Source organism: Leuciscus leuciscus, assembly GCF_965113295.1.
Source record: "Leuciscus leuciscus genome assembly, chromosome: 2".
Taxonomy (NCBI): Eukaryota; Metazoa; Chordata; class Actinopteri; order Cypriniformes; family Leuciscidae; genus Leuciscus; species Leuciscus leuciscus.
Genome location: NC_138726.1, coordinates 25,143,937 through 25,166,439, shown reverse-complemented (window position 1 = coordinate 25,166,439; position 22,503 = coordinate 25,143,937). Strand labels below are relative to the sequence as shown.

Here is a 22,503-nt window from a genome sequence, read left to right as displayed (position 1 = left end):
TAAGTTATTTGACTTCCAAAGTATGGAGAAAAAAAGGAGTCAAAGGAGTCCATCAACTGTTTGGTTATCTACATTCTTCAAAATAACTTATTTTGTGTTCAGTGGAAGACAGACATTCATACAGGTTTGGAACAACTTGAAGGTGAGTAAAGGATGAACTGTCCCTTTTTAAGTATTCAATATCAAATACTCACGAACATCTTCACAATGGCAAAAAAGAATGTATTGATAGATGCACCAGCATGATGGACAGTTTATTTGACTGTTTTATATAAAGCTATTTAATTATAAGAAAGCAGAAAAACAATTTTATACTTTTTTTATTAAGAGAGATGTCCCCAAACTTTATACAACTAAAAAAAAAATTAAAAAAAATCTGCATATAGTATAATATATAGTGTAATAATTCTGACTGTTATATATGCACAAAAACACAATTTAGGTCAAAACTTTGGGTTTGGAAAAAAATATATATCTACATTATTAATAGAAGTCTCTTATTTGTACCAAGGCTCCATTATTTGATCAAAAATACAGTGATATTGTGAAATATTACAATTTAAAATAACTGTTTTACATTTGAATGGTATTCTATTCCTGTGACGGCAAAGCTGAATTTTCAGCATCATTCCTCAAGTCTTCAGTGTCACACAATCCTTCAGAAATCATTCTAATAAGCTGATTAGCTGCTTATATGAATACGCTTGAATATGATGATTTGCTGCTGCACAAGAAACGTTTCTTATAATTTTCACATAAAAGAGATGTGCTGCTTTATATTTTTGTGGAAGCTGTCAAACATTTTTACAGGATTCTGTGATGAATAGAAAGTTTAAAAACAGCAGTATTTATTTGAAATAGATTTTTTAAACAAAATAAAAGTCTTTGCTGCCATTTGTGATCAACTTAATCGATCCTTGCTGAGTAAAAGTATACATTTCTTTAATTATACTGACCACAAAGCAGTAGTGTATAATTCATTTTTTTCATATAATTTATTATCACATATTACGTTACATATAGACTTTGCACTTCACAACAGGTTTGATCAATTTAATTAATGCATCCTTGGTGAATAAAAGTATAATTTTTTTTTTATTATTATTTTAATCTTACACGCCCCATACTTTTGAATAGTAGTGTATCATGCATGAGCCAACAATATTAGCCAGTAACTGGAAAAGTTGAGAAAATCTATTTTTGCTAATAGATATCCATGCAGGTGTTGACAGATGTTTTTGTATGTTTAGAGAACAGAGTTTGAACAGGGCCACCCAGTGGAGAATATTAAGCAGTACAACAATTCATCCATTGAAGCAAAATGCAAATTCCAGTCTAGGGCTCGGTGGATTAACTGACCCCTAGTGAAAGATGGCCTGAGGGCAAATGAATGCTGGGAGCAGACAGAACTAAGTGGCAGCAGACCACAAATAATGTGTGTGTCTGAATGGCCCAATCAAACACTCACACGCACATATACAGACACGTTCATACAGCACAAATGGGTATGTAAATGATAAATTCGGGAGTAGCATAAACTGTTAATGACAGGAAAAAGAGGTGATGTATAGAGAGGTATGTTGTGTTTTCATGTTTTATGGGGACATTCCATAGACATAATGATTTTTATACTGTACAAACTGTACATTTTATCCCCTAACCCTAGCCCTATACTCATCACAGAAAACTTTATGCATTTTTACATTTTAAACATTACTTAAGTATATAAGCTGTTTTCCATGGGGACCAAAATATGTCCCCACATGGACAGTGATTTTGGATATTGCCATCTTTGTGGTGATACCACCCATAATGTAGGGTTTACCACACGCACACACACACACACACACACACACACACACACACACACACACACACACACACACACACACACACACACGTTCTCTTACACTAGTTTTTAAACATAAACATTCTAAGTTGAAACTAAATAGGTAAAGTTTGCATTTTAGGTGCTTTGACATTTTGAATCACCTTTTAACGTTCAATTCATTGAAATGGTCCTCAGTTCTCACACTTTTTGACATAAACACACTGAAACACTATTTTTCCCCCTCCAGGCACCATTCAGCCACACTGTAAAAAGGTTTTCAAGCAGTACTTCATCCAATTAATAATTTGTCTTTCAATTCAGTTTACCATTATTTGTTTTATTTTTCAAATAATATTTTTTTCGTTCAAAACATAGTTAAATATAAATATTTTTCATTAAGAGCTCAAATAAGAAATATTTGTTTCGACGAATGTACAATTTCAAGGTTACACACAGGATTGCGCATGGGCATTAAAGGTGAACTAAGTAACTTGTTTTACCTTAACTGAACAGCTTCGGAGTCATTGGAATGGTTATATTACTTGTTTCGGGTTGAATGGTGGTCGTTTCGCACCCCCCTGGTGCCCGTGAGCAGAAAATACGCACTTGCAACTTTGAGCCGGCGGGCCGCCGGCCGCTGCATCAGTTAGTCTCGCGTGATATCAGGTCTCGCGATGTAAACAATTGCTTTACGGCCAAAAGAAATCTGCTAAAATGCTGTCATTATTGCGCTCCCTCACGCTGTCCGAACCCGAATGAAGAAGACGTTTTAAAGAACGTCCCATCTACTTTGATGTCGTTGATCTATAGCCTCTGGTGTCTGAGAATCACCAACGAGTTTTTACGACAGTGTTGTCAAATATCTATTCCGAAGCTGTGGGGGGAGCTCTAGAGAGAAACCTGCGAGCAAAAAGCGAGAATACAGCGAAGAAGTCCCGAAGCTACTGAGTGCTGCTTTAAACACAAATCTTCTCGACGACAACGTCAGCTGACCGCTGTAACCGCTCTTCTTCGTTCCGTGGATCACTTTGCTGCTCCAGAGAGAATCAGATTTCATCGCGGATAAACTGAAGTAAGTGAAACAAACAACCATTTAAATGTGCTGCTGTATATTTAGAAGCCTGTACAAGACATGTTGCTCTGCCGAATTTATCTGTTAGATATCGTTATGTAACTTACGTTAGTTTAAAAATGTGTTAGCTAGCTTAGTTTACACTTGGCAAGTTAACGTTAATGTGTCGACGTTAATCAATTCCTGACCGATTACAAAAGGGAACATATACGTTTACCCCTGGCTTATTTTGATTTTACAATGGTAATTAACGTGAACGTTTAATCATTGAACATAACGTTATCTCGATGCAGCGTCATAAGAACGACGTTCTCTGGTTAAAACCATAGAAACCTGATCAACAATTAAGGAGCTGAAGTTAACTTACATGTAAAAGGACTGACGTTCACTTGTGATTAATGGTAACGTTATCTAACACGTATGACTGTCGACACTCACAATGGTCATTTAATTATGGATTGTATGCATAGAAGTATTGCTGCATTGGCGCCAATCGGTTGATGTCGGTTGGTTTTCAAAAAAGTGTAGTAGCAGCTAGAGGACACTGGGGGGGGCAGACATTTTTTCGTGGCGTTAGTAATAGGATTGACACACTATTGAATCATATATTATAATAATTATTATATCAACTGATAACGTATATTGTGCTAAAGTTTGTTGACCATAATGTACCCTCATGCCAAATTTGTACTATCTTGATGCAGGATACTGACACCGATACAAAGAGCACTGAAATATCTCATCCATATGGGAGAAACAGTGGAGGACCTCATCAAAGATTTCCTGGTAAGGAAAGATTACTTTAGAGATGTGAAAATGCTAGATATGGCTGTCCACTTCAAAATTAGCCATAAGACTATGTTCAGATATATGTCTGATAACAGTCTGAAGGCTAATTTCAAATATAGAAACAATTACTTTCAGCTAAAATCAGAGTCCCATGTGCTGGAAAGTTTGTGCAACTTATATTTATATGTCAACAACAAATTGGAGTAAATTTTATAATTAGTTAGAAGTATTAGTATTATGTAAACTAATTTGGGGGGAAACCCAAGCTGTATCGATTCCTTATTCTTTTTTTCTTTTTCTTTTCTCCTTCCTAAATTCTTTTCCAGGTGTTGGAGAAGGAAGAGGCTGAAAACACTCTTCAGAAGAAACCATGGAAATCTTTGTCATCAGAGATGCACAAGCTGTATACCCACAAACATTGGAATCATACTTGAGGGTCAAGAGGTTCTGAGGGACTTGCTGTCTGTCGCAAATGTTGAAAAAGTTGAAAATCTGACACGAAATTGTGGATGTGTGGAAGTAATGTATATAATAATTTAATAAATATCGATTTAATGAAAATTATGTGTCTTTTTTATTTGATTTTGGACAAGATTAATTAATGTTCCTTAATGGGAAATATGTTTTATTGAATCCATATCTTTTTGTTTGTTTAAAATAAATAATTTCTATTAACTTGTATTTTTAAAAATTAGAAATAATTGTATTATTAAATCAATATCTATTTAATTGGAGAAAACAAATAATTTCTAATACATATTTATTAAATGAGAATTTTTGTTTTGATTAAATCTATATATTTTTGTTTAGATCAAAAATAGAATTTAAATTAATTGATTTTTTTCAACAAGAAAAATATGCTTTGTGCCAAGTTTTATAAAATAGTTTACATTTACATTTACATTTATTCATTTAGCTGACGCTTTTATACAAAGCGACTTACAATTGCTATATATATGTCAGAGGTCGCACGCCTCTGGAGCAACTAGGGGTTAAGTGTCTTGCTCAGGGACACATTGGTGTCTCACAGTGGATTCGAACCCGGGTCTCTCACACCAAAGGCATGTGTCTTATCCATTGCGCCACACCACCCCTTAGTTTTCATAGACATAGAAAATATTGGTAAGGGCAAGTTATTTATTTTTCATTGGCTCAAGTTATAAAATATAGATGTGAACCATTACCCTAAACTTTTTTAATTGGATGAATGAAAATATTTTTTCAGTGCATAAACAGTAAGAATAACACATTTCACTGCATTCCTTTTCCACACTCACTGCTGGATTTTCATGATTTCAAGGCCCATAAGAATCTCTTCTAAAACATGTTTTACAACTCTTTCAAATCTAATGGAGCAGAAACCACCTCTCTCTGATGTCTTGCATCGGTTCATCCCTGGATTTTTTTTTATTCCTATTCCTGTGGAGTTAAGAAAAGAATGACCTTCAACCTCTACCAATTAACCAGTTGAGGCAGAGTGAATTGTGTAGTGAGTTTTTACACCTTGCGGGTGAAGAAAAAAAACGTACAGGGCTGTTTATCAAAGTATAATCTCAGAAGATATCTTATTGCCAAAAAATGACAACAAACTCAACAAGTCTCCTACTCAATGAGGAGCTTGACTTTTACCTGAACAATAAAATGAAGCTTGTTCCCAGGACTGCAAGGAAAACCCAGAAGTTACCAATACCAATCAGTTTGACCAGTATATTTTTACAGATAGTCAAACTTTCATGCTTAGTAAGTGTAATAATAATAATAATAATAATAATATTCATTGCTGTATTTTTGTTGTTTAATTATTTAATTATTAGTAAAAATAATTAAGAATATGTTCTGGAAATCAGACACTTGGTATTAGTATCTGCCATAAAAATCCACTACTGGTGGGTCAGTCTAGTTATCTCATCAAGTAAGTTATCTTATCATGGAACAACACCATATCTTAACAGTTCCTGAATGGTGAAATCAGGGAGTGATGTTGTTGCATTGTGCATCTCTTGTCTGGTGGGCTAGAATCAAAACAGTATGCATAAGTGCTCCTGATAAGGAGGGAAAATACATCTCTCACAGAGTGACACAGAAAGACCGCGGGACTGGGACTGTAAGTATGGGTTTGGAAGGTTCTCAGACAGCAGGGGAGGCTCTTGAGTCATGGTAATTACTTCAACACCTAATCTGGAATGCATCAACCAAAACAAGTCTGGTTACTGAATTCAAAATGAGGATGCTTGTCATCTAGTCACAGTTACAAGTATCAATACTGTTCACATCTAAAACACACATTCATGAAATCAGACATTAAAGTGATAGTTCACCCAAAAATGAAAAATCAGTCATCATTTACTCCCCCTCAAGTTGTTCCAAACCTGTATGAGTTTCTTTCTTCTGCTGAACACAAACGAAGATATTTTGAAGAATACGGTAACCAAACAGTCCCCAATGACTTCCATAGTATTTGCTCCCCATACTATGGAAGTCAATGGGGACCAACAACTGTAATATGTTACCAATGTTCTTCAAAATAACTTATTTTGTGTTCAGCAGAAGAAAGAAACTCATAAAGGTTTGGAACAACTTGAGGTAAATGTACATTTTTCATTTTGGGGTGAACTATCCTTTCACAATTTCTGACTTTCTATGAATTGCTGGACATCTGTGTCCAATTCACTAACCCAACTGATAAAACTCTTATCAAATTCTCAAAACACACACATTTCCCAAGAGAAAGTGAAATCGACATATTTCTCCTATCAAGCAAGCAGTAAAAATGTCTGAGAAGGCACAATATTTGCAGAAACTATCCACCTAATCTGCACTTGTTTAAAACGAAACAAATGTCAACATGTCCAGGTGCTCCGAATGTGATTTTGGTACAAACAGCATTCTCTCTAAATATTTGCAGATCAGTATAAAGCAGTTTATGCAACAGCAGCTGGGCTCATAAAGCATGGAGTCCCTCCCTTCACCACTAGAGGAAGCTAGAAAGAGGGCTGATGTATATACTAACAGTAAGGGTCAACAGTTCTAGACTGCAATATAAACAGCTCCTCTGGAATCAGCTTTCATTTGTAATATCAGAGCAACTATAAAAAGAAAAACAAAAATTACAATGACGTTCGCAGAGTGGGGATCACAGCAGAGAAGTACTGGACGTGGACTGGCACTCCAATAAATGTGAGACAAGTTCTCACCTGAACTATAATCTGGAGATCTAATTCTATCCCCCACAGAGCGTGTTCAAACCTGCATGCCATACCCAGCCTGCATATGAATCTAAAACTGCAGGGTTCAAATGAATTAAGCACTCTTGAAGTTTTTGTCATAAAGCAGTTTGAGGCAATAGCTTAGATCTAGATGCTTTCGGGAATTTTTGGGGGCATTTTGGGATGCACTATACATTTCAAAAGTTTGAGGTTGGTACGTTTTTATTACTGTTTTTGAAAGAAGTCCCTTATGCTCACCAAGGCTAAGAGGATATTTTGACTTTGACTGTTTTGAAGATGATTTTTTCTCTTCCATAGTCAAAGCCTTCTAAAAAAATCCTGTGTTGTCACAAGGATAGAGGAGGATAGATGATGAAATGCCACGGATGCCAGAGCATGGGCCAGGGAAAACACAATTAAATATTGCAGTAAATTTGTATACTTACTCTGCAATTACTAACTTGCAAATATCCACATTCACAAAATAAAAACAAAACAATGCATGATCAGAAATCCCATGAACTATAAATCTAGAGGACGACAAAGGTAATAACTGAATTTCCTTTCCCCCCCTCTAATCTAAACAGATATGTTTTTGAGATCTAAAGCCTCATCTGATTTACTGTTTACTGGAAACAGGGCAAACATTAGCTGCTCTTTACATGAACATGCACACAGCGAAACACAGGGGAGCCACTACTGCCTCCATTCACCACTAATAGCAGAAGCAGATGGGAGAGAACAAGAGGCAAAGAAAATGGGGAGCTGAGGAAGACCCAAGTGTTGAAAAGCAAGGGTGTGTATGACATGGAAAGTAAATAGGTTTGCTGTTTAGGGAAGGAGCACATGACTCTGGTTCTCTAAAGATGTGAGACTAATTCGTGTTGAAACAAGATCTATTCCTGCTCAATTGTTCAAAAAGACATTGAAGAAGCATGCACACACATCCCTATCTGACAAAAGCTATATAATTACAACCTTGTTTTAAAGCAGGCTAGACACTTGGATATTACAATGTCTGTCTCGCACAGATTGTCTCACTCCCATCTTAATGGCCTGGATGAAATGCTTCTTCACTCGTACAATAACACTGCGGCTCATTCAGACAGATTTCAATAGTGTGTCAACTTCGGAACAAGAACAGATACCTTAGGTTATATTAGAGGTCAATGTTAGTGTGGTGTAATTGCAAGTTTAAACTTGATACTTTAATTCTAAAGCAATGTGTAAAATATGAATCAAAGGCCATGACACCACACTAGAGTGACTAATTCGACACAAAAAATAATGTTTATAGAGAGTTTGTTTCAAACACAGACTATATGCAAAATTATAACATAATATGGCTCAAACATTTTTTTTATTAAACAAATGTATACTTTAATTCAGAAAGGATATATTAAGTTGATCACAAACTGTGTTGGGTGTAATGGATTACTAAGTAGGCCTAATTCATTACTGTTATTTATTTACTTTTCCCTTGAAAAAGCAAAGTAAAGGATTACTCTTCATTTTTCTGTAATTTAACTACTTCTGCCTTCTGTTTCACAGACAAGGCTTAAACTAGTCCCAGACTAAAATGCATGTTTGAGTTGTTTTAAAGTAACTTGCACTGACATATCTTAAATTATGTCAATGCCATTGTTCCCTTTCAAGGGAACTCGCGTTGCGTCGAAATTGACGCTATGGGAACGCTTTGCGTGATGATGTCTTGAAGCACATGTAAAATCAGTCCAATGGCGTGGCGGAACGTCAGATGCGGGTGACGTCACGTACCAGGAAACTATAAAGCCTGAATGAAAACAGAGAGCGGCAGCTTCTGTGTCTTCAGTAGCGCTTGATGTGAAATCTGTCTCTGTCTATTTACTGTTGTTTGTCACCCATTATGTCCAGCGATCAGTTCAGAATGTGTGTGCATCCCTGCCCCGTGTTTTATTACGGGTAGGGACACTCACGTTCTGTGTATTGTTTGTTTGGGAGAGGAGCATGCCCAGTCAGCACTCGAGGGTGCTGGCTGTGTGCATTGCGAGGCGCTGTCCATGCGCTCACTCCGATCCCGGCTGAGTTTCTTCCGGGAAGCTCGTGTTCCCCAGGGCTTGGGTCCCGCTCCTGCCGAGGCACAGCGACGATCTCAGTCCTGGGGTTCGCAAATGGATCTATCAGCGGGGTCTGAGACGGGCTCTGCCCTATCTCAGCCCTTACCTGATAGACCCGATGTCTGTCATCAGGGTTCGGAAACACGCGCGGCGGTTTCTTCCGCCCCGATGATAGAACAAACACTGCAATTGTCCAGTTCTGAGGAACTGGATGTTGTTAGTGTTGATGCCGAGTCTGAGGAAGCCCCACCTCAGTCTCATGCATTTGAAGAATTGCTGGATGTAGTGACAAGAGCAGTTGATAGGTTATGTATTGAGTGGCCATCTGATAAACAGGACGTTCGTTCAAAAAGTAAACTTGACGAACGCTTCCTGCCCTCACGTGCACAACCACAACGCCGAAATCTGCCGTTTTTTCCCCGATCTCCACACTGAGGTGTCGAGATCGTGGGAGAGACCAGTTTCTTATAGAGTTTTTAATTCACAAACCATGAATTATTCCACTATATCTGGGTATAAAGAGCATGGTTATGGGGAGATGCCGAAGGTGGAAGAGACGCTTGCGAGCTATCTCTCTCCAGCGACGGCATCTTCCCTGAAAGCTCCGCAGTTGCCTAATAAGCCCCTCAGAGTGATTTCTTCTCTGGTGGGCAAGGCTTATTCAGCTTCTGGTCAGGCTGCAGCGTGTCTTCATACTATGTCACTGCTGCAGGCTTATCAGGCTGAATTATTGAGTGATTTGGATGAGGGGGGGGGGGGGGGAATTGGTCCTGAGGTTGTTGCTGAACTACGCAGAGCCACAGATTTGTCTCTCAGGGCCACCAAGGAGACCGCTAAATCAATTGGGCGGTCTATGGCAGCCCTGGTGGCCACTGAGAGGCACCTGTGGCTCAACCTCAGTGATAAAGACAAAGAGAAGAATGTTCTTCTAGATTCTCCAGTTTCCACGCTTGGTCTCTTTGGCAACGCTGTTACTGTTGCTGTTGATAAGCTTCAGGAGGCATCTAAGCAGGCAGCTGCTTTGCAAAAACTTCTCCCCCGCCGATCTTTTCACGAGGCTGCTGAGCGGGAGCAGCCTCACTCATCTAAAAAGAGCACTGAACATCGTGCAACTCAAAAACAGAGCGTGTCCTCCCGTGCTCCCCCACATAAATCACGGGGACACGGAGGACGCTCTCAAACCCAGCAGCCTTCGAGGGGTAGAACGGATCTGCGGACCGTTATTACCGCCAAGAAGGCTGCTGGGAAAAAGTCCTGACGTCCGAGGGCTCAGGACAGATGAGGGTAGTCCCCCCCGAAGTGCAGCGGTCAACACCTCTTTTTACGGTGCCCATCTCCCTTCGGTACCCTCAGGGGACTGTTCTGCCAACCCTGCCACCTCCGGTGTTTCAGGGCGCAGCGGTCTCCGGCGAGCACATATCTCAAGGACCACCCGGAAACGTAGTGGCTCTGAGGAGGGTGTTAGAGCAGTCCGTTCAGTCGTTCCCTGCCGGTGCGCCGTTACAGGGCGACGAACCGACTACTCAACAACAACAGAACCCAGGAGTCAGTCTCGAGAGACTGGTACCTCTAGTAGAATCTTTGACAGCGTGGAAGCTACTGTCAAATGTTTCTCATTGGGTCCTGCAGACCGTGGAAAAAGGGTATCAGATACAATTCAAGAAACGCCCTCCTCGGTTTATGGGGGTCCTGCCCACAGTGGTGGGCCCCGAGCAGGTTCTGGTTATGGAACAGGAAGTAAACACTCTGTTAGAGAAAGGGGCCATAGAATATGTACTTCCCTCCAACAGGGAAACCGGGTTTTACAGCCGGTACTTCATAGTTCCAAAAAAGGACGGGGGATTGCGTCCCATTTTAGATCTTCGAGTTCTGAACGAGTCAGTCATGCAGCTCAAGTTCAAAATGTTAACATTGAGACAAATCGTGCCACAGATCAGGTCCGAGGACTGGTTTGTCACGATAGACCTCAAAGACGCATATTTCCATATTTCCATCCGTCCGTGTCATTGGAAGTTCCTGAGGTTTGCTTTCGGGGGCAAAGCATACCAATATTGAGTTCTTCCATTCGGCCTGGCTTTATCACCCCGCACTTTCACCAAATGCGTGGATGCAGCTCTGGCGCCACTGCGCCTCCAGGGTATTCGCATCATGAACTACATCGACGATTGGTTGATTTTAGCTCATTCGCATCAGATAGCGGTTCAACATCGAGATGTTGTTCTCGCCCATATGAAAGAGCTGGGGTTACGGCTGAATGCCAAGAAGAGTGTGCTTTCTCCACTTCAGAGGACCACTTTCTTAGGCGTGGTTTGGGATTCAGTGTCGATGCAGGCGCGCCTGTCACCGCCATGGATAGATTCCATCCTTGCAGCTGTGAAAAGTGTAAAGCTAGGCCAGCTACTCACTGTCAAACAGTTCCAGAGACTGTTGGGTCTCATGGCAGCAGCTTCCAACGTGATACCTTTTGGACTACTGCACATGAGGCCCCTGCAGTGGTGGCTCAGGACCAGGGGGTTTTCCCCGAGGGGCAACCCATTTCGCACAATCAAGGTCACGCGGCGATGCCTACGTGCCTTGGTTATGTGGAAGAAACCTTGGTTCCTGTCCCAGGGCCCAGTGTTGGGAGCTCCTTGTCGTCGCAAACTGCTAACGACGGATGCTTCCCTCACGGGTTGGGGAGCGATCCTGGAGGGTCGCTCATCTCAAGGTCTGTGGGAAGACCATCATCGTTCCTGGCATATCAATCGCCTAGAAATGTTAGCTGTCTTCCGGGCTCTGAGGAGCTTTATCACAGATCTCAGGGGACACCATGTGCTAGTACATACGGACAACACTTCGGTAGTCGCCTATATAAATCACCAAGGGGGTTTGCGCTCGCGCCCATTATGCTATCTGGCACGCCATATCCTCTTGTGGTCCCAGGGGAAGTTGCTGTCTCTCAGGGCAGCTTACATCCCCGGGGTCCAGAATATAGGAGCAGACACTCTGCCGAGACAGGGGCTGAGGCCCGGGGAATGGAGGCTCCACCCCGAGGTGGTGGAGCTGATATGGAGGGAGTTTGGCCAAGCGCAAGTGGATCTGTTTGCGTCTCGAGAGACGTCTCACTGTCCACTTTGGTTCTCCCTCACGCATCCAGCTCCTCTGGGACTGGATGCTATGGTGCAGACGTGGCCGAGGCTACGTCTGTACGCTTTTCCCCCAGTTGCTCTGCTCCCGGGAGTTCTGGAGAGAGTTCGCAGGGACCGGGTTTGCCTGCTTCTTATAGCCCCGCGCTGGCCGGGCAGAGTATGGTTTCCCGATCTTGTGTCGCTCCTCGACGGGCCTCCTCTGGAGCTACCCGTCAGGAGGGACATTCTGTCCCAGGCAGAGGGCTCGATATTTCACCCTCGGCCAGAACTGTGGAACCTGTGAGCTTGGCCTCTGAGGGGGCCCAGCTCATAGAGTCAGGTCTCTCAACTGAGGTTGTTGAGACCATTCTACAGTCCAGAGCTCCCTCCACGAGGAAACTTTATGCCCTGAAGTGGAGAGTATTCACTTCTTGGTGTAGTGACCGTCGGTTGGACCCAGTTAACTGCCCAGTTGGTACAGTGCTGGAGTTCCTGCAGGACCGGTTCACTGCAGGTCTGACCCCGTCCACTTTAAAGGTTTATGTGGCGGCCATAGGTGCTTACCACATTCCTTTGGGTGGAATGTCTGTGGGGAAGGACACTCTGGTATCTCGTTTCCTTCGTGGCACCTGGAGGCTGAGGCCTGCAGTTCGCTCTAGGGTGCCACCATGGGATTTGTCCATTGCGCTGCAAGGCCTTTCCCTGGCCCCCTTTGAGCCTATTGAGGAGGTTCCCGAGAAGTTCTTAACTTTGAAAGCTCTGTTCCTCCTAGCCATTTCCTCTCTTAAGAGGATAGGGGATCTCCAAGCACTGTCGGTTGCCCCGTCATGCTTGGAGTTTGCTCCGGGCATGGTGAAAGCTTTTCTGCATCCAAGACCGGGCTATATCCCCAAGGTCCCCACTAATGTGGCCAGACCTATTATACTGCAGGCCTTCTGTCCTCCTCCCTTTCAGAATGCGGACCAGGAGACTAATAATTTGCTTTGCCCAGTCCGGGCATTAGATGCTTATGTCCACAGAGCTGCCCTGTGGCGTAAAAGTGATCAATTATTTGTGTGCTTTGGGTCCCCTAACAAGGGATCTCCAGTGTCTAAGCAAAGGATGAGCAAGTGGGTGGTTGAGGCTATTTCGCTTGCTTATGAAGCGGCCGGGCAGCCTTCTCCTATGGCTGTCCGGTCACACTCTACAAGGAGTATGGCGGCCTCCAAGGCCCTTATTTCAGGAGTTTCTCTCCAGGACGTGTGTGATGCGGCAGGCTGGTCCTCACCGCACACCTTTGTCAGGTTTTACTCCTTGGACCTGGACTCTACACCAGGGTCTCAGGTCCTGTCATCCTAGTGCTGCTCTTATGATTTCACACAGGACAGACACTTGTAGCTATGGTGGCGTTGGTATGGACGTTCCCATAGCGTCAATTTCGACACAACGCGAGTTCCCTTGAAAGGGAACGCCTCGGTTACGACTGTAACCTCGGTTCCCTGAAGAGGGAACGAGCGTTGCGTCACCTTGCCATATCTCCTTCATGCCTGTCAGCTGCTACTTCAGACTTTACGAAGCTGCCGCTCTCTGTTTTCATTCAGGCTTTATAGTTTCCTGGTACGTGACGTCACCCGCATCTGACGTTCCGCCATGCCATTGGACTGATTTTACATGTGCTTCAAGACATCATCACGCAAAGCGTTCCCATAGCGTCAATTTCGACGCAACACTCGTTCCCTCTTCAGGGAACCGAGGTTACAGTCGTAACCTAGGCGTTTTGTCTCCAGATATCCACCCACCAGTAATGTTTTTCCAAGGCACGTTTATAAAAGCTACTCAAAAGTCAGAATTAAACACTTGACGCACATTATAATGACACGATTGCCCAGCCCTGTTTGTTTGAACCGCGAGAGGCGCCAGCTTACGCTACTCCTACATCCTACGTCATACATCATCAAGTGTTACTCTTTTGGCGCAAGTCGACTTAAACTTAGATATTACACTTTAAAATATATTAAAATAGGAAGCATTTATTATAAATTGTAATAATATTTCCCAATATTACTGTTTTTAACTGTACATTTGATAAAGCCTTGGTGACCACTAGACATTATATACAAAAACATTATATACACATCTGTGTATGAAGACAACATATTTCCTGTCTTTAGCATATTGGAAGAAGTATTCAGACATAGCACTGAAGAATGAGAGATCACTTCATCAACTGCAGTTCAGACTAAGTTTTACAGTATAAAATGACAGATATAAGAGGGAGAAGACATCTAGATCAGGGCCAATCCTCGACCCAACACTCCATCCAAACACACACCCATCATTTATTTGTTCCTGAGGTACCTCTCCTTTCCTCCCTTAAGGAAAAATATTAATAAATGGATGAATGGACATCTATACAGTGGTCAGTCTAATGTTGACAAGTTGGCTTATAAAAGGACACATACACACATAGACACTGAGTGGCCTATTTTCTAGGTCTTAAGCTGAGGCTAACGCATTTCTGTTAAGATATTTAGCTACATATTCAGGATAGAATTAAGTCTCAAATTAAGTCAGGATTTAGAATTAAATTAACATTAATATCTCACTTCAACAGATTTGCTAGTATAAACTTGGTTAAGATTAACATGCCCATTAATGCAATCACCTCATTCAGCGCCATTCTACCAACAGGTAGAGCTGCACGATTAATCGTTAAAAGATCACAATCTCGATCAAGAAAAAAAAAAAAAAAAAAAAAAAAAAACACCAATGCAATCTCATTCCTAAATGACAATGATTCGCCTGTCTATTAAACCTTTGACAAAATCATACCGGAACATTTAAATCTGCCGTTGTCATGTTTAGGTATGAAACAGCTTCACAACACACTTGTCTGTCAGCTTCACAACACACAACAGTCTTTTCAACACACAGTATCATTATTTCTGTGTTACAAATATTCAAATTATTACAGAAGAACTGGTATAAAAGCTTATAGTTCAGATATAAAAACTAATGTCTATAGTAGCAATCAAAATAGAGTAAATCACCTTTTGAAAGTAACTTGACTCTTCAAATAACGATTGTATCGATTACATCATTACGCCACTAGGTTGCGATGTGTTAAAAATATGTATTTGTCACTGAATCATTCATTCAATAGATTCATTGAAGTGAAGTATTTATGAGCTAGTCTTTGAATCATTTATTCAAACCAATTTTTTAAAAATAATTCTTTCAAATGAATTAAACATTTTTAAAAAGGAGGCAAGTTTTGTCAGAACCTCTAGTAAACTGCATGTTATTTTGTTTGTTTGTTCAGAATTGTGGGAGAATCGTGATCTCTACTTAACAAAAAAATGTGTGATTCTCAATTTATCCAGAATCATGTAGCTCTACCAACAGGTATTTGTACTTTACACAAGTAGGCGGCAACACTGCTATCAAATCCATCAGGAATGCAGACGTCCCTTAAGTTTTTTTTTAAGTTTCTGATTTTAGATCACTTTTATTCCCACTTCACATGTACCAGAGCAGACATGCCTCAAATACTTACAAAGAATAAACAATTGCTAACATCTCCATGGCACTTTTGCAAAGCAAGGTAAAAATTGCTGTAAAACAAATTCACCACAAAACTACAAGCACATAAAACACCAGGTCACATGTATTCCTTCACATTTTTCTAAAAGAATGATAAATGTGGAGTCTGTGGACTTTATCCTGCTAAAGGAGGAATGCAGGTTAGCGGCCTGAATGTTGGGCACTGGGAGTTGGCAAATGTTCAAAAGGATCAAAACACAGGTATGGGCTTGAGCAGGTTTTCTACCTCAGACATAGCTGATGTCACTCTGATGGGGCAAGTTTACATCTGGCATATAACATCAGTAAATAAAACACTTACGTACTATAAACTGTCCAAATATTCCTCTGAAGGTTTCCTTCCTATTTTACATTAGCTTTTACAATAAAGGGATAGTTCACCCAAAAATTTAAATTCTGTCATCAATTTCTCACACACATGTTTTTACAAACCTGTATGACTTTCTTTCTTCTGCAGAACACAAAAAAATATTTTGACGTAGCACCAAACCGTTTTGGTGACCACTGAATAAACTGCAAATATCTTAAAAGTAATATTATGCTGTTGGAGAGTGTTGTCAGTGATAGTGCTCAGTGCATTAAATATTTAACTAGATTAACGATCGATCAATTAACAAATTAAACTCACTCATACTGTCAACAGTTACTAAAACGTCATTCAAATTTGACAAATAATCCATTTTCTTGTCCCTAATAATCAACATAATGCAGGGGAAGCTGTAAAATGAACTGCAGCAGTGCTAAACTTGCATCATACAATTACAACACACAAACTATCAATGCATGAATCAAACTCACTAAGACTGTCGACAGTTTGTTTTCCATGCATCATTTTATTACGGTATATCCATGTACAGTATCTCACAAAAGTGAGTACACCCCTCACATTTTAGCAAACATTTGAGTATATCTACTCAAGGGACAATGCTATAGAAATGAAACTTGGATGTATTTTAGTGTAGTCAATGTGCTGCTTGTATAGAAGTATATAATTACTGTCCTCTGAAAATAACTCAACATACGGCCATTATTGTCAAAATAGCTGGCAACAAAAGTGAGTACACCCGAAGTGATAATAGCTGTACATGGAAAGCCACATGTCTTATTCATCATGTTCATGTTACTGTGATACATGATACTGTATGTGGTTACAGTCAAATCATATAAAACAGTGAATCAAATCACTCCGGAACTCTGTTCTGTCTTGCCTGCAGTCGAGACTCGAGACGGTGGGTGACGTGAGCTCCACTGACAGTCCCTACTATTGGTTGTCGCTCGCGAAATTCGCTTCTCATTTGCATAAAGTTGAAATTTCGGAACTTTTGTTGCGTGTCTCACGTTGCTTGACACGCCCACATTCTGTCGCCCAACGGTCACTGTCACACGTCAGCAACGTCACATGAGCGTAACCGAGATAGAGACGATTGTCCAAAATCTCTACCGCGTCTAATAATATATTAATCGCGTCTACCGGTATATTGTCGCTATATTACACTGTAAAGCTAGCAAAATGATGTGGGGAGACATTAGCATAGCTACTTCAGGAAGGGAAAAAAATTATGTAGCATTAACTGCATTAAATACTTCAACAGAAAATATTAAAGGAACCGTATGTAAGATTGTGGCCAAAACTGGTACTGCAATCACTTTCAAATGACTGTAGAGCGGTGTATCCCCTCCCCCTCCCCCCTGACTCGAGGTTGCCAGTTAGGCTGCAGGATCCAGCAGGAACGTAGGCTGCTACAAGGAGCTTCCAATGGCAAGTGACGAGTCCTACACAGTACGTTTATTTCGGACTTTGTCACGACGTATTTTGGATTCATAACGGGGTCTTTTAGGTTTCATAACTTTAGACATTTTTTATCCGACACGTTTGTAGCTGCAGCTGTGGTAACTAGAGCAGAGCTGGCAACCCGGATGCCGAAACACTACTGACTTTGTGATTGGTAGATAGGTGGAGGGTGGAGCATCAGGCCAAAACACAACATGACAACATCAACATCAGTTGAGGGCTGCAACTTCACTTTTAAATGACAATATCCTGGCCAGACTACTGTTTATTTATTTTATTTATTTATTTATTTATTTATTTATTTATTTTAATTTTAATTTTTAAACAGGAAAAGATTAAAGACAATCGGGCCTGACTCAGTATAAAACTGATTTGCAGCAGGTTCCTGCTCTGCAGAACATAAATACCACATACCGTATTTTCCGGACTATAAGTCGCTTCGGAGTATAAGTCGCATCAGTCAAAAAATGCGTCATGAAGAGGAAAAAAACATATATAAGTCGCACTGGACTATAAGTCGCATTTATTTAGAAATTTATTTCACAAAATCCAAGACCAAGAACAGACATTTAATCTGGAAAGGCAAGTTATTCAACTACACAGAACAACAGGCTGAATAGGTGTCCGGTATGTTAACGCAACACATTAACAGTTATTCAGCTACACAATAGCATAAAGAACATATGCCTGGGAGGCTGAATAGGCTAAATTAACATAAGCCAGCGAGTCCAACAAGCAAGTTACCAGTAAACAAGTTCACCAAGCTCCCGCAATCTCATTCCACATCATTTTCTTCAGCCTTGGTGTCGCTTTTGAACAACTCCGCCAACTAGAGCGCCCTCTCGCGGCTGTAGACGGTAATGTTTTCTCTTGGTTCATCTCAGTCTGAATTAATTTTGATATATAAGTCGCACCTGAATATAAGTCGCAGGACCAGCCAAAATATGAAAAAAAGTGCGACTTATAGTCCGGAAAATACGGTACACAACAAAAACTCCTAGACAAGACAGCAACAAACACACAAACCAAGAGAATGAGCATCAGGAGGAGGCCATGAAGCCATCTCAGTGGTCACAGATATACCTGTCCATTAGATGGCGAGCAAATGTTATTTTAAATAGTCTTATTGATGTTATAGTTAAATAGTTAAATAGTCTTATTGATGTTATATCACTGTTGTCAGTGATATACTGTAAGTATTTGAAATGAACATGATTTCTTAAAGGGGTCATATAATGCCATTTTTGTACAAGCTAATATGATTCTTTAGGGTCTAAATTAAAAGTTTGTAATATACTTTAATTAAAAATTCTCATTAGTATTGTAAGAAAACACTCATTTTACCTGGTCAAAAACAGCTCTGTTTTCAGCACGCTGTTTAAGTGCATGTGTCTTTAAATGATAATGAGCTTTGCTCACCCCGCCCCTCTGTTCTGTGCTTACACCGTTTCTAACACAATAACCATAACGCGTTGTTCATTATAAACGTGGGATTATGAATTATATCGAGAACGTCGTACATAGAAAACATGCCGTAATGTACCCTGAGTGTAAACAGCCACATTCATTGTGAAGCGTGCAAGCGATTTGCAAAGATTAATATAAATATTAATATAAAGGTTAATAAAATGTTACACTCACTTCTTTTTCTGGAGGTGCAGCAGGAACACGAATAGTTGGTACCGATCCTTTTTTCAGGAGCAGCTTCTTAGCAAATCCAGCTTTATACTGACCTAGTTTATAAATCAGTCTGGTGTGTGAAATGATTCACGCTCACAAACATGAAAGCATTGACGTTGATCGTGAGTAATATTCCCTTCGAAAAAAAACTCAGCCACTGCGTCTTCAGCGGTTCGGATTTAGGAACATCAATATGACTGCTGTGTTCGTTATTGCACCGAAGAACAGAACACCACCATTCTGCTCATAGACAGACAGTGCTCCAGCTATCAACAATGACCGCGGTGCGCCGGTCTGCGCGGGCTATGATTGACAGCTCGCTCACGAGCAAGGGCGGGTCTGTGTTGAAACGCTCCTGTCAATCAGCAATTGTGGGAGGGGCGTCGATTTTGTGACATCACAATATCGAACAGCTTGATTTGAGATGGGGGGAAACGTATAAGAAGATTTAAAAAAAACCACTGGATGGATTTCTATCATTTTATGATGGTTGTGTACAGGCACTGCCAACACACATTTCAGTACAATCAACTTGTAAAAGTGCATGTACCATTATATGACCCCTTAAATGTCTAGTGACATATCAGGGCCATTTTATGATTCATTGAAATACATTTCTTACATACGGTTCCTTTAATCAAAGAATATAATAGGGCAGCACGATATTGGAAAAAACTGACATTGCGATATTTTGTTTTTCTGCGATATACATTGCGATATGAAAACAATTTCACCAGATGATTTGAATAGCTCTATTTGTAAAGAATTAATCATAAATGATTGGGGTTATTTTGTAGGAGCTAGTATATTACTAGTACTGTGTGAAATATTCCTATTAAATGATGAAAAACCTCAAAACTATGAAACCTATATCCTCAGCTCTTAGAACTTAGATCTTCACTGTTTGTTGTTGCTTGCTGAACTCGCCTATCAAACAAGAAGGATGATAATGTGGGTGATGTCTGGAGCAACCACAGATGTTCTCTCCCTCCCATTCATACTCTGACGTAACTACAACATGCCTGTGCCTCAGACTCAGTCTCAGACTGAGATGAACAGATATACGGCAGTACATACTGTCTCTACTTCGGACTGTCCAGGTATCTCCTCTCTCACCATTCTTTCACAGTTTGAGGACCTCTGCATGTCTTCACCAAACACAATGCGTGTGCATGTGTTTGTATGTGTGGCGTAAATGAACCACCACCCGAAAAATACCCTATTTGTCAGTTTACTTAGGGTTTAACCACTGTGGGAGTGAGGCAGTGGGGGAAACAGAGATTGGGTGTGAGAGGAGGATCACTGTCCCGCTAATTCTAAATGGTATTTGCATCTCTTTCACAGCACATTGTAAATATAATCCCCCAACAGCACACACATACCATCTAATCTACCACTTACTAGGCCTTCAACTGGTAGCCTAATAGTTATACAGTAGCAGTTAAGATCACATGCTAATATGTGCCACTATATTCTGAACCCAAAGGAAAAATATATATAAAAAATCAGATCTTTGCAATATCTCAATAGTTTTCCTGGAGAGCAAATGGAGATTTTGCTCAAGTCTCTGACCTTCTCTGATGTTTCTCCTGAGAAAACATCTCATTATGTTTCTTCTCTTGAGATTGATACAATGTCTTTTCAATAAATATATTTGCATGTGCAGTTAAAAACTAAAATTTGAGTAGTGAATCTCAAGTAGGCTATAATCTAATCTGCTATCATATTTCAAGACATTTTGGCGTCAGTATGATTTTTTTTTTTTTTTTTCAAAGAAGTCTTTTATGCACACCAAGGCTGCATTTATTTGTGAAATATCACCACAATTTTAAATATCCATTTTAAAAAAAAAATTTTTTTTAATGCAGTTTATTCAAGCGATGGCTGAATTTTCAACAACCATTACTCCAGTGTCACGGTCAATCAGAAATCATTCTAATATGTTGATTTGGTGCTCAAGAAACACTTCTGATTATCTGATTACTTCAGGATTCTCTGATCATTCGAAAGTTCAAAAGAACAGCATTTATTTGAAATAGAAATCATTAGTAACAATGTAAAAGTCACTACTGTCACTTTTGAGCAATTTAATGCAACCAGTTCTGACTAAAACTATTAATTTATGAAAAAGAAATCCCCAAACATTTGATAGCAGTGTAGTATAGGTCCGTTAGATTAACGTCACAAAATCTGCAAGGTTCAGTTGGACTAAAGCGTTGCCAATAACATTATGTTTCAAAAATTAATTTGAAATAATTGAACAATTTTAACACTTTTAACAAATTATTGTTGTTTTAATACTTTTAACAAATTATTGTTTTAGTCTGAGAGAAACGGAACTTTTAAAGTGCATGTAAACACTTAAAGTCCGCGTGAACCGGAAGTTGCAAACGACTTTTCTCCAGTGCTGTGACGTATTTCCCAGTGAAAAGGAATATTGAACAGAGGGCAGGGTTTTACTCTAGCGCTCCTCCTCTCCATCTCTCGCTCATTGCAGACTAACGGTTTGAGGGGAGTGGTTAAGCGTTTCCCAAACCAAGCCGTCAAACCTACGTCATCAGGGAAGGTCCTCCAATGCAGAGGGGAGGGGCATTTTCAGATTTTGATTAAAGATTACGAAGCTCCAAAAATTTGTTCTGTGTTTTAACTTGCACGGATTAATTGTTCACCACAAGACTAGTAATATGCTCTAACAAAGTAAATAGGGTCCATTTTGATTTCAGTTGGACTTTAATATCTTTAACTGTGCTAAAAAATATCTAGCAAAGTATCTTTCAAACTCAAATGATCTGAGCTATACTATCCATATTTATATTCCTATGCTTACCATAAGACAACCATTATGTAATTTCTGTCAATTTTAATTCTCCTTAAAAGTTTGGAGAAACATCTGTGTCAAAGTCAACAGAAAAATATTGAAATTTAACTGAGAATTGTATTAGGAGATATTAAAGAATATTAAAGGGCCTGGGCATGAAGTAATAAACACACCAGGTGAGTCTTACAGGACATCTCCTCTCACATGCATTCAGACACTTGAATGCAATCTTGATACTGGCCTCTTAACTTTCGAAGCTATAGAAATCCAATAAAGACTATGTCTACTTTTTTAGAGTGAGCTGTCACAGTGAGCATTGTGGGCCTGTTTTGAAAAAAGATTCTTGCATGGCTGCTTGTGTGCATCTCGTGACCCTCTCTCTCTCCTGCAGGTGAGATAAGACTGGAATTTGCTTGTCCTCCAGGAGAGAAAGAACTATCACGAGCTGCCAACCCCCACCTCGGTCCGCTTATCCTGGCATGAGACTGCAACAAAAACCGGGTACTCTGGGTGGATATCTCTGCTCTGAA

General features: G+C 40.2%; 1 protein-coding gene and 1 long non-coding RNA gene across 2 annotated transcripts in view; one reads left to right on the top strand and one right to left on the bottom strand.

Annotated features, from left to right (window-relative positions):
* The window catches only part of col4a5 (collagen, type IV, alpha 5 (Alport syndrome)), an 82,267-nt gene that overhangs the window by 55,118 nt on the left and 4,646 nt on the right, over positions 1-22,503 (bottom strand). The window lies entirely within an intron of this gene.
* On the top strand, positions 2,845-4,357 carry LOC309487646. The gene is made up of 3 exons (XR_014201899.1): positions 2,845-2,903; positions 3,608-3,689; positions 4,019-4,357. It is a non-coding gene; the product is annotated as an uncharacterized lncRNA (long non-coding RNA).